General features: G+C 39.2%; 1 protein-coding gene across 1 annotated transcript in view; it reads right to left on the bottom strand.

Moving 5' to 3' along the window:
- The window catches only part of ATP10B (ATPase phospholipid transporting 10B (putative)), a 243782-nt gene that overhangs the window by 208918 nt on the left and 21266 nt on the right, over positions 1 to 13598 (bottom strand). Inside the window, exon 2 of the mRNA XM_063643127.1 lies at positions 4964 to 5031. The gene's annotated coding sequence lies outside the window, so the exon portion shown is untranslated. The remainder of the gene's footprint in view (positions 1 to 4963; positions 5032 to 13598) is intronic.

Genomic DNA, 13598 nt, shown 5'->3' with positions numbered 1-13598 from the left:
GGAGATAAACCCAGAAGTAGAAGCTGGGAGCACGGAAGCTCACCTAATCTCTCTTTTTAAACTGTGATTTAGACTTTTTATAGGGTTGCCATATAAATATACATGTTTTTTGGTGATTTCATAGAACATAATTTATTCTTTTTTATACAATAGCATCATGTAATCACAATACTAACAATGCATTTGTTTCAGAAATGCAGGCAGTTGAGATTAACCACATACAAAACTCTAAGGTAGTATGTTCAGACTTAAACATCTAGAAAATAGTTTCCAGACTTAAAAATACTTATTAAATCTCATTTGATCATACTAAAAACTTCACTTCTATCTGTGCATCTCATTGGGGTTATTTCCAGGAATATTTTTCCCCCTTTACCCCAGTGTACTGTGTAATAACTGGATTCCTGAACTGAACACTCCTGAAACTTTTCCTACTCAACCACAAGAGAATTTATTCTTAATTTCAATAGATACTTTTAGATTCCAGCAATTGTTGAGAATTCATGATCTACTCAGGGCTATAAATTGTGATGGCATCATTAAAGTGACTACAGATTTTACTGCACTACATTCTAGGGAGGCTTTTTCCTTTGATTTCATAGTAAATGTGTTACATGTGTTATATTTATCTAAATTCAATGCATAAAAGTAATAGCATGTTTCTATCTTAAGGGCTGCCATTTTGAACAAATGAAGGAATAGAGGGGAAGTTGCTATGAAAATGATAAAACTGTCTAAGGAGTAAACTGTTGTTTTGAAATAGGGAACACTTCCTTCAACTCACTATGAAATGTGTTCTTTGCCCAGTACAATAATAGTGTGGGCTATTTAAATAATGTACTTTTAGTATTTACATGCTTCATTTTGTTGGTTAAAGCAGCGAGATCTCTTGAAAATAGGAAGAAACTCAGGTGAATGAGCACAAGGAATTGTCTTTAGGTCCATAACATGCATATGAAATACCTGGGGATCTGGAGAAACTGTGTATTTGGACTCAGTAGGCTGGTCTGGGTGAGGCCTAGAATTCTGCATTCCTAAGGAGGTAGTAGGTGCTGTGGATGCTGCTGGTCTGCAGATCTCACTTTGAATTGCCAAATAGCAATCTCCCTTTTTCCTTGGGGATGTTTGAAAGATTTTTAGGTCAATGCTGTTCTATGTCCAGGAGCCTGTGGCATTGTCAGTTTGTGATGGGTACAGGGTATCTGTTCAGTTAGCTCTTTTGCTGGGTACAGAACTGCAGACAGACATTAAGTGAGTTAGGGAAATTGAAAATCACCCTTGCTGCTCTGGGAAGGATGACAAGAATTTAAGAAACTTAGGTAAGATCCTGAATGATAGGATAGAACACATCTTTGGAAATAGAAAAGGCAAGTAAATATCGTTTATGGAAAAAGAAAAAATATTTCATTTTTCAATGTGTTTTGGAGCAACTCAAACTGGCACAACATAACAGAACCCATCCATTTTGCAATCTATAGAATTCAGTATAAAGTCACATGTCCAAGTTCATTTCTACTTTAATTTTCATAATTGCACAGCAACCTATCTTGTTTAAAAATGGAAGTAAAATATAAAAATAAGTCAAATGCTGGTCATAAAAATAGGTTGACCTTGAGGCCAGGGTTGAGTGGTTTACATTAAAGATAAACTCTTGACTGACAAGGATGATCCATTTACTACAACCTGCTCCTTATACAATACTTTCTGAGGCAGAATTATTTTTTTGCCTTAAAACAGTAGAGTAACACCTAAAATTGTATGGTTCTATATTTCAGTTGTTGTGGAATACAAAGTATCAATACAAAAGAGATACTGGGGGTTCAGTAAGAAGATTGGGAAGATAATAGATTCCTTAGAAATGTCACTCTTTAGGAAGTTTCTTGCAAATCTTTTCCTTTCAGGAAATATTTCCTATAAAATTTATTCACTCTTTCACCCAAAAAATGTTGAAATGCAGTAATGTAAATATATTAAGCATTTGCTATATATTGGTCAGTAACAGCAACAACCACCAGAACTGGCTCCTACCCACAGGGAGTTTACAGTCTAGACAAGGCACAGATAGACATTGCTGAAGTTAACACTAAAACAAATCTAATGGTTGTCTGCAATAACAGCAGTTTTCTTATTGTTCTGTGACAACTCGGTGTAAAAATGTCGCATCAGCAAAGTTCACACGCACTGCACTTTGTCCTCATTTTCTTCTTACACACACACACACTATAGGAGCCCAGCCTCACAGGCATATCTGAGCCCCCAGAAGGGATCATGCAGTATTAATATTCTAGTCCTCTATAGTTCTTCCTTCCTGTCCCTGACCTAGCAATGACTCTTCAAGGAGCTTACTAAAGAGACAACAATATGTACAGAGAAAGATATCTGTGCACAATAGTGTTTTGATATAATTAAAAGGAGTGACGATATAGCTAAGAATGACAGGTAGAGTTTAAAAGAGGATTGAGTAAACAAATTATCAATTCCTGAGATGCAATACTAATCAATGGTAAAAAATACTAATCAATGGTAAAAATACTAATCAATGGTAAAAAATGATGTGTACACACACACACACAAACTATCATATCTATACCATATATATGATATCTATACCATATATATGGTATCATATATATGGTATATATATCACAGAACATATGATATATGTCATATATGTGTATATATATACACATATATACACACATAGGTGTATATATGTGTATATATATGATATATACACACACATATATACATATCATGTGTGTGTATATGTATATGTATACATATGTATATATGTATAATGATATATCATATATACATATATACATATACACACACACACACACACACACCACAGTTTCTTCATCGACTGACTGATGGGCATTTGGGTTGGTTCCATGATTTTGCAATTGCAAATAGTGCTGCTATAAACGTGTGTGCAAGTATCTTTTTTGTATAATGACTTCTTTTCCTGTGGGTAGATACCCTGTAGTGGGATTGCTGGACCAAATGGTAGTTCTACTTTTAGTCCTTAAGGAATCTCCACACTGTTTTCCATAGTGGTTGTACTAGTTTACATTCCCACCAACAGTGTAGAAGTGTTCCCTGTTCACTGCATCCAAGCAAACATTTATTGTTTTTTGATTTTTTGATTATGGCCATTCTTGCAGGAGGACTTCCCTCTATGCATATACACATCCTGTGTCCCACTTATCATCATGGCTCATCAGGGAACTGAAATCGAGGAAAATAATGATAGCTTAATCCACCTTGGCCAGGTAGCATATTTGTACTATACCTGGAAGCTTCGAAGCCCAAGTGGTGTGGATCTTTGAGGCAGATCAATAAAAGACAGATTTTGGGACAGGAAAGTCTTTCTGAAACTCTTGGATTACTTCCTATAAATGACCAAATATAAGGCCATACACAGCTCACAGGAGACTCTTAAAACTGAATGGTGAGATCTTGCAAAATTATCTTCTTTTGGCTGCACAAAGCAATTGCCTATACTTGAACGGTGGTAAGCAATGCTTGGGACAATGAATTTGAGAGTCCTTTTTAATAGAATGAACTCCTGCAGGTAATTTTCAGGCAACAACTCAAATTCTTTAGCTAAAAAACTAATTTTTAGCTTTTCTTTTCCTGTTGATGTTTTTTCAGGCAGGTGGAGGATTTTCTTAAGCACTTGGTATCTGTGGAGTTATGCACATCTTTGTGAAGAGCCCGGACAAATTAGAAAGTCAAATTAGCAATGCATATTTAATACTATTTTGTAGTTGTTGTTGTTTTTAAGTTGGCAGTGATGTTTACTCTTGAGGGGGAGTTTATAATTATGCAAATTGGAGAAACAGTCTGCATATGGTATAATGATAATGCCTTGGGTTTTACATGTAGAGTCTAAGTATTTCTTTCATTTTACCCGTGACTAGAAGGGAGGTTAGCCAAGGCTGGTGCCTGCTTTCTCTGCCATGATGGAGTATATGAGGTCTTGGAACTTGAGTATCTTTACAAGTTTTCTTCTTAGAGGAAACACTGCTGAGATTTTCATAGTATCATCTTATAGTAGATACTATTGATTGCCTTTACAATCACTATTCATTCTTCCTTTTTTCTTTCTAATAAGATTTTAGTTTTGTTTATATATCCACTTTTCTCCATACAACCATGTAGTTCAGGGAATGTGAGTCCCATTCTTAACACCAAGAAGGGACTAAAAATTAGTCTAAACCAATCATGGTGGTTCCATTTGCTTTGCTAAGGACTGGTTTAGGCAAGGGTGTGTAACACATTTCTGGCCAATAAATGTGAGAGGAAGTTTGCTGGAGACTGATGAAAGAGACAGCCCACTGAAGAGGTCATAATCCAAGTCTTGGTAACATTACTGATTGACTCCATTGACCATCTATGGACCTCTCTTACCTTAGAACTTCTTATGAAGGCCAACAACTTTTTTCTTTTTATTTAAGCCACCTTGAATCTGTACTTTCTGTTACTTGCAGCCAATAGCACATCTTAAGTGATATATACTTTGACAGGTCCTATGTTGTCTGGGGAATATATACAATGGAGAAAGTTTAAGCCATTTACTTGGCATCTGACACACCAGATCAGTTGATGTTTATTTTACTGAGTTGGAGGAAGAGATAGCAGTGTTTTCTGTTTTTGTTTTTGTTTTTTTTTTAATTTAGACTCAGAGGGTACATGTGCAAGTTTGTTTCACGGGTATATTGAGTGATGCTGAGGTTTGGGCTTCTAATGACCCCATTGCCCAAGAAGTAAACATAGTACCTGATAGGTAGTTTTTCAAGCCTTGCTCCTCTTTCTCTTTCCTTCCTTTTTGAATTCCCAGTGTTTATTGTTCTCATCTTTGTGTCCATGTGTAAGAAATGGTAGTTTCTCATCTTGGCAGTGGAGAGGAGTTCATTATCTCTACTGAGTGAGATGAATAATAGGAAAAACTACTTACTCTTCACACTGTTGCTTTCATTGAAACAAATGTCACCAGTAGGTTCTGATTCTCTTGTCAAAGGAAGCCTGCATGACACAGGAGAGAAAATAAATACAAAATATACAATCTCATTTTAGTATCAGCAATAATCAAGTATTTTGCCCTTTTCTCTTTAACTGGATGGCTTTAGCTTTAGACACACTTTATAGAGCAAGTGGAATAGATTCCCAGGAAGTTGTTCCAGTAGAAACATTTTATTCCCACCAGGGAATCAGGTCTGCTACTTTATCTGCCACCATACAGAATGCAAATTATGTTCCCATAGATCCTCAGCTAAATGCCTAATTCCTCCATGAAATGTGTGCTGGTCTAGCCACTCAGTGCATTTCATCTTTTTTGTCACATTGACTGGTTTCAGAATGGGCATGGGATTTCAGAGCAATAAAAGTCAGTTCTGAAACTTGTGTTGAAAATGTAGTAGAAGGTCTCTTTCTACCGCACTTGCAATGATGAAGATGGAGACCTAGAGCTGCTGGAAGCCAACATGGGAAATCAAGACTGCAGTTTTGAGCTTTGATGTCATTTGGACCCCCAGATTTAACTATGATTGAACTTTTCAGTTGTGTGAACTATACGTACCCTTCTCCGCTTAGGCTAGTTTTTGTTTTTTTTCTTAAGCCATTGGGTTTTCTGTTTTTCTTATTAAAAAAATCCTCACCAATATAGAAAACAGGGCAGGTATCATCATTTTCACTTCATAGAGTATGAAACAGAAAGCTCAGAGAGAGGTCAGGGTGGGAAAATTCAAGACTTCTATTCAAGGGCTCCCTCCATTCCATTCTACTGCCTAACTCATTCAGTAATTCATGACAGTAACTCATTACAGGAAAGAGTTGACATACTCATTGCTAACTTTACTGACTTTAAACATTTCCACTTTGGAGACAATGAAGTTTTCTCCCACAAGGCTACCAAGGGAGATAATCTATATTATTTTAGCAAGGTAAAGATTATTCACATGCATATGCACACACACATACTCTATAAAAGGCCATAGTAGGTGCTTTAAATTTGGGCAGAAGATCTCCCTATAGGTTCTGTCCAAGATGCAGCCTGGTTCTTGTTGAAGCCCTCACTCTCCAGGGGACGGCTGAGCTAAGTCAATGGACAGCCTTGGCCTCCTCAGTCTTGTCCTCCTGATTTTGGTCATCTGCAGGCCAGCTCGCTGGTGGCCTGTGACTAATCACAAACAAACTCTCCACCCAGCTGACTGACCTGCCTAGGGCCCAGTTCATTCTCACTGAGTCACTAAACTCAGAGGTCACAAGGAGAAAGTCCATAGCCCAAATCCTGCTCCTTGAAGGGTTTTCACACACACACACACACACACACACACACACACAATTACTTGAACCACATTCACATATTGAACATTTTTACTTAAAAAGGTTAGATTTCAAGCTTCACATAAAAAAATTCCAAAAGGCTGTCAACATTATTTGCATTCCCACACAATGACGCAAGCTGAATCTGAGTGGTGTCTACAGGGTTCAGGCAGGGCACATTTACTTCATTCACCGTATTTCCTCATCTGTCCTCTTTTACTCACTTCTGCCACATACCTGGCTGTGTTTTCAACCCCTGCCCTAACCTTCCTACAACCTGTTATTGTTGGCTAAGCCAACTGAGATGCCACCTTGCCCTCCAGTGGCCATGTCTGGAAGCAGCCTGGGTCCAGCCAGGTTTCCATCTTAGCCTCCAGTTCCTCCATAAATAAAATGGCACTGCTGTGTGACTTTTTAATTTTCTCTTATCCTTGTTAAATCTTCCAAGTCCTCTGTAGAAAATAGGAGTTATTTATTTAAATCAGAAAAACAAGTTAATAAATGCTCTTGTGAAAATAAAGCTTCCCTGTGTCCTGTGTGGGGGGCAAGAATTTGGGGAGGCTGTATGGTGGAATCAGCTAGGCACTGGAGGAGGTGTCAGAAGATTGGGACACTCTGTGATCTTTTGTACTTTTATTTCTGTCTCTTGACCTTGGTTTCCCTGTCTATCAAGTAAGGAAGCCATGTGTGCTAGATCAGAAGTTATAAACTGATGGTCCCATAGGCCATATCCAGCTAATAGACGGTATTATTCCCCCTTATTAATTAGATGCCAACAGCTAACAAGAATGTTTCAATTAACAATTCAGATTACAGACTTCTTGGAACTGCCTAGCAACAATCACCAATGGTCCAGTGATTGTTAGATAGGGTACAGTTTTGCCCCAGTCCTCATCTACTTCCTAGAGGTCATACATTCACCTTCACCACCTGTTTTATTTGTTATGTTCCCCTTGCCGTTATAGGCATTTGCTCTTCCTCCTCTCCAGTGAGATGACCTCTAGAAACCCTTTAGCCCTCATTCTGTGAGTGGAGGCTGGTGCTCTGAGGGTTACAGACAGACAGTCTGGAGAAGAGGAAAATGTTCTGAGCAAAAAGCTCACCCTGGGACATTCCAGTAAACCTTAATGAATTGCTCCTCCTCCCCACTTGGCCAACAGTTGAAACAGCAAGATGCTCAGGCCTTTGTGAAGGTCCCACTACATGGTTAAACCTAAAAAGGCAACAGCGGGTTTTGAAAGTAGAAATATTCTTCCATTGGGGTTGCTAGCTGAGTCTCTAAGTAATTTGCAATTCAAGTGTCTCTTTGTTTTGTATGAAAATTTGCTGCTATCTGGAAAGTGGGGAAGAGCTAAATTGCATCCTGCTGGTTTTACTTTGGCTGTATCAAAAAAGAAACTGTTAATCTGGTTCCATAATTAACTTGCCTGTTCTAAAAAGGCCCCGGGAGAGAGTCCAGAGGCTGGTTGTCAACTCCCTGCCTCTCTTCTCAATAACTCCTTTCAATAGAATACCCTGAAAGGAGAATGATTCCAGGTGGGGATTGGTCTTGATTTTCTAATTTTTCTTCTCCTTTATCACCATCCAACCACTATTTAGTGAATAGCTACAGTGGGTAAGGCACTGTGCTGACTAGTTGTGTGCCTAAAGATAAATAAATCCCTGTGGAGCTGCCAGAGAACATAAGTAAGTTAACTTTCCATCCATGCGCCATCCATCCATCCACTCATTCATCCAAAATGAATGAGCAGATGAATATAGAAACAGTTAGGTTTCTATACTATGCCAGACACTGTGCTAGGCATCGGTATGTGATGCATACAAAGATGACTTAATCAACATTCAAGAACTCTAAAGTGAAGAGATGAATTCTGACTAGGGCCTCAATAGTTGGCTTCATGGAGAAGATAGCATTTACATTTACTTTGGCCCCTTGATATTTATGTGCATGCATGCATGAGTGCATACACCCTCATGTACATGCACCCATACATGTGGATGAAATGCTGGCGAGACAGGACAATTGATTCAAGTAGAGGCACGTAGGCTGGGAATTCAGTTTGACCACCACCGGGAGACCCCTTTAGCAGTAGAAGTGGGTTTGAACTAACATTAAGTGCTAACAAATTTGAGTAAAGCCATGCAACATTTAATAACAGGGATATGTTATAAGAAATGCATCATTAGGTGATTTTTTTTATTGTGTAAACACCATAGAATGAACTTACACAAACCCAGATGGTAAAGCCTACTCTACGCCTAGGCTGTATGGTCTAACCTACTGTTACTAGGCTACAAACCTGTACAGCATGTTACTTTACTAAATACTGTAGGAAACTGTAACAAAATAGTATTTGTGTATCTAAACATAGAAAAGGTACAATAAAAACATAGAAAAGGTATAATATAAATATGGTAGTACAATCTTATGGGACCACTATTGTATATGTGGTCTGCTGTTGACTGAAATTTCATTTTGTGGCACATGACTGTACTGCTAGGCACTGTGCTAAGCACTTTGCATCTATTATCTTAATGAAATTTCACGATGCCAAGTGTAATTATTGGCTACAGATTATAGACAGGAAACAGACTCAAGGAAGTTCCCAGGGAACACATTGGCAGAATAGATAGTGCAGGTGAGACCTAGGTTCACGTCTGATTTTAAGGCACAAGGTTTAACTCTAGGCAACATAACCCAGCAGTGGGTTGGGGATGGGGAACCAAACGAGGACTTAGGTGCCTGTTAACCAATCAAGCAGTCATTCAATCAACAATGTATTCATGTATTCATGCAAATACTGTATATGTTTGCTGAGTACTCTGAAGATTGGGTGTAAAGAAAACAAAATAGGCAAATTCCTTATCCTCTTTGAGCTTCTGTCCCAGGGACCTAACACTGAAGCGCTTCCCTCCTCTAAAGTGCACAAAGGAGAAAGTACAATGAGGCCAGAGTTAATCTCCAAGTTGATCCCCCAGAAGACTACTCATTGGCTGACCTTCACCTAGTTCCACCCAGATAATTTGGATGGTACCCTGTCACCTTATTTTCTTTAAAGGACATTTGTTTTATCTTTTCTCTTCTCTCTGAAATTACTGCCTTGGGTATGATACACCTATTTTCCAATCCTATCCTCAATTGCAACTTGAAAAAAATCTGTAAAGAAGTTGCTCTTTGCAACCCACTCAACAAACCTAAGTAATTTTTCAGTGTTGCTTAGGCTATTTTAGGTCTGGCTTTGAGGAAACTTAGAGAGAAACCCTAGTCTTAACCCTGGTTCCCAGTTCACATCTACCTGAGAAAACTACTCCCAGAAGTCACCAAATTCTGCCTTAAACCTAACCCCTGAAACATCTATTAGGTGTCTTTTATGAGTTGGTGCATAACTCCCAAGATATTGAGGAATCACTCAAAGACACTGCTTTATTCCTGAGAATTAGAACTGGGTAGGAGTCCTGACTGTCAGGGCTATATATAAGTATCAAGGAGAAATTACCCTTTGTGTTATTGCACCTGTATATGAGGAGGACCGTTGAAACAAGATCATAAGTTGACAAAAGGATGAGGTTGCCAAGGGAACCTTGTATTCTCTGGCAGAATAATGGCTCCCTGAAGATGCCCATGTCATAATCCCCAGACCTGGGGAATATGTTACATCACATGGCAAAGGGAACTTTCAAGTGGAATTAAGGTTACAGAATTTAAGATCCGGAGATGATGCTGGATCATCTGGGTTGGCCCAGTGAAATCACATGAGTCCTTTAAGTCGAAAGAGGCAGGCAGAAGTGCTGATGAGTTACACGATGATGAAAGTAGCAGTAGGAGAGATCTAAAGTGAGAAAGACTGGATCCACTGTTGTCGGTTTGAAGATGGGGGAAGGGGGTCATGAACCAAGAAAACTGGGCAGCATCTAAAAGCTGGGAATAGACCTCAGGTGAAAGCAAGCAAGGAAATATGGGACTGCAGTCCTACAACTGCAAGGAACAAAATTCAGCCAACAACCTAAATAATACAAATTTTCCCCTAGCACCTCTAGAAGAGAGCACAACTTTCCCAATATCTTGATTTTAGCCTAGTGGGACCCATGCTGGACTTCTGACTTACAGAACTGTAAGATAAATAAAGTTGTGTTGTTTTAAGCTTCTAAGTTTGTGGTAATGTTAGGGCAGCAATAGGAAATTAATATGCTGACTGTTGGTTGAACCTCTATCCATGGGTAAGTGTGATCTAGGAGCAAGTGCAGCTTGAAAACTGCCTGTGCTCAGTAGGAACTGGCGTCATTAAACATGGCAGAAAACCCAAAATGACAGTGACTTAAACACCTAAAGTCATCTTTTTTGCTTCAAACAAGTCTGGAGATAGGCAGTCCAGGGCCTTCCACCATGGTGGTTCTATGGTGTCACCAGGAAAGAAGGATGATTCTGACTTTCTGCTGTCACTTCCAGGGTTAGTGCTTATTCTTCTGATCCAAAATGGCTATCAGAGCTCTAGCCATCACACCTCAATTACAGGCAACAGGATGAAGAAAATGAAAAGGAAGCTGTTGCCTTAGGAATACATCTCAGTAGCTGTTTATGACACTTGCACTTCTACCTCGTTGGCCAAAACTTGGTCACGGGATCACATATAGCTCTATAGAAGGCTAAGGAGGACAATACACTCAACTAAAAGTTAGGATTCTTATCACTAAGGAAATAAGAGAATGGACTCGGAGAGAAAACTGACAGTATCAGCCTTCGTGTGGTCATTTTTGTGGAATTACTGGATGGTTCTCAAAGGGCCACAAGCTAAGAAAGTGACTCTAGCTGGGATGCAAGCTTTTCCCTTCCCACCGACCAAAGGTCCTTCTCTCCCTCTTTACAGTCCCTTCTCCTAACTCCAATTTCCAGTCTACCTTAGTCCTATCTAGTGTTAAGGGCCCGTTTCAAATCTTACCTCCTCCAATAAGTTTTCCTAAATTCTACTCAGAGGAAATAAATCCCCCCTTCCCTAAACTTTCATAAACTGGGTTCTATGTACCCCTTGTCACACTCCATTTTATGTGGGTGTTGCTACTGTATGTGAGCATATTTACTGCCTTCTGGAATGCAGGCCATCCTTTTATTCACGGTTGTATTTCCCACAATGCCTCAAACACAGCATGAACTCAATATATGCGTGACATATCAGAGAATGTGATCTTGTCCGCCAGTATCCATTAGTGTCCCTTTTATTTTAGAAATAAACCCCCTTCCTGGATCTAAGTGTTATCTGGGTACGTCGGTTGTGCAGCTAGAGACTTCAGGAGTCAAGTCTCTTTTGTGGTTACATGGAACCATGTGACTATGTTAGGGCCACTGGCATATGAGCAGGCATGGTATTTGCAGGTTCTGAGTCACCTCTCTGAAGACAATTCTACCTGCCAGGACTCTTTCCCCCACTTCTTTCCTTTTGGCTGAAAACAGTACAGCGGTCACCTTGGACCCAGAGATGGAAGCCACATGTCAAGGATGGCAGAGCCAACCAGCCAGCTTGTGACCCAGGAATACCTGCAGCTGTCTACTTGCCCTGGATTGCCTACCCATCTTTGGATGTGAGGATACACACACTCTCTCTTCTAAGCTGCTTACTTAGTCTCCAGGGTAGCAGTTTACCTGTGCCTCAATTCATCCACATGATCAATGTAATTGGTCACTCTTGGCCTGTGAGTCGAAGTCTGGCTTCCTTTCTACCTGTCCTTTTCCAGGAGGGTGACGTTAACCCTAAAATGACATGACCTAATACACTCAACTGAACACACACATGCCGTGCTCTCAAAGCAGTTGAGAACACTTGATGGAGGTGCGGGTCAGACTCTTGCATCCTGCTTAGCCAGGAGGGCTAAGGAAACAGGTTTGTGTCTAGCATTTTATTATTTCTGCTGGAGTCACTCTTGAAAATATTTTTAACCGGGAGTACGTTCAGACTTCTTAAATAATGTTTTGCACCAACATTTATTGCTGATTCATTCTTCTCAAACCCATCATTTTAGAAAATTGTCTTTTTGCTGCCTAAGTATTTTTTGCCATTTGAAACTTTCTCTTCAAAGTTTCATTTTTTTTTCTGCCATACCCTTTAGGCACCTATTTAGACAATTCTGCTGAGCATTCATTTCCTAGCTGACTATTAAAAACAAAATGCCTTGTATCTGTATGTAATTTTATTTTAATACTTTCCAAAGCCTTTTACAATTGAATAGCACTTAATTATCAGAGAAGCCTGGCAAGTTATGCAGCTTAAGTATTAGTATTTCCACTCTGTAGATCAACACTCTTCAACAATTGTGTGGTGTAACAGAATTCAACTATCCATTCGGAAGTATTTATATTGTAAATACAGTCGTACGCTAAATAACATCTTGATCAACAATGGATTGTGTATGTGATGGTAGTCCTGTAAGGTTACAATGGAGTGAAAAATTTCTGTCACCTAGCGCCGACATCATGGCTGTCACAACATTGTATTGCAATTACGTTGTTTATAAACTTAGTGTAGCCTATGTGTATGGTATTTATAAAGTCAACAGTCGTATATAGTAATGTTCTAGGCCTTCACATTCACTCACCACTCACTCACTGACTCAATCAGAACAATTTCTAGTCTTGTAAGCTCCATTCATGGTAAGCACCCTAATGCAAGTGTACCATTAAAAACTTTTTTCATACTATCTTTTCACTGTATTTTTTCTGTATTTAGATACACAAATACCATTGTCTTACAATTACCTACAGTATTCAGTAGAGGAACATGCTGTACAGGCTTGTAGCCTAGGAGCACTAGGCTGTACTATATAGCCTAGGTGTGTAGTGAACTATACCATCTAGGTTTGTGTAAGTACACTCTGTGATGTTAGTACAGGATAAATTGTCTAAAAACATATTTCTCAGAATGTTTCCCTGTCATTGCCATGTGACTGTAATTTTTTTATGGTAATAAAATGTCATTCTTTTAATTTATCCCACACATATAATTGACAGTTTTTGAGGAGCTAATATTTCCTAGGAACTGTCCTCAGCATGAGGAACACAGTAATGAATTAGACAGACAATGTCCCTGCTTGTAAGGATCAGAGGAGCAGTTAATGAATTGCTGCATTTTGAGCGGGATGGTGAATGTCTACTGCCTTGTCTGTCCTGCATCCCCTCTTTCCTCTGGGCAACTGATTTCCTGCTGCTCCAATCATGTGATTCTGATGGGGCTGCTGACCATAGAGGAAGGTAGACCATCCAGGTCCGGCTTTTCTTAGTG

Source organism: Symphalangus syndactylus, chromosome 7, assembly GCF_028878055.3.
Source record: "Symphalangus syndactylus isolate Jambi chromosome 7, NHGRI_mSymSyn1-v2.1_pri, whole genome shotgun sequence".
In the NCBI taxonomy this organism is placed as follows: domain Eukaryota; kingdom Metazoa; phylum Chordata; class Mammalia; order Primates; family Hylobatidae; genus Symphalangus; species Symphalangus syndactylus.
The sequence above is the reverse complement of the archived record's forward strand: the minus strand, read 5'-3'. Positions and strand labels throughout refer to the sequence as shown.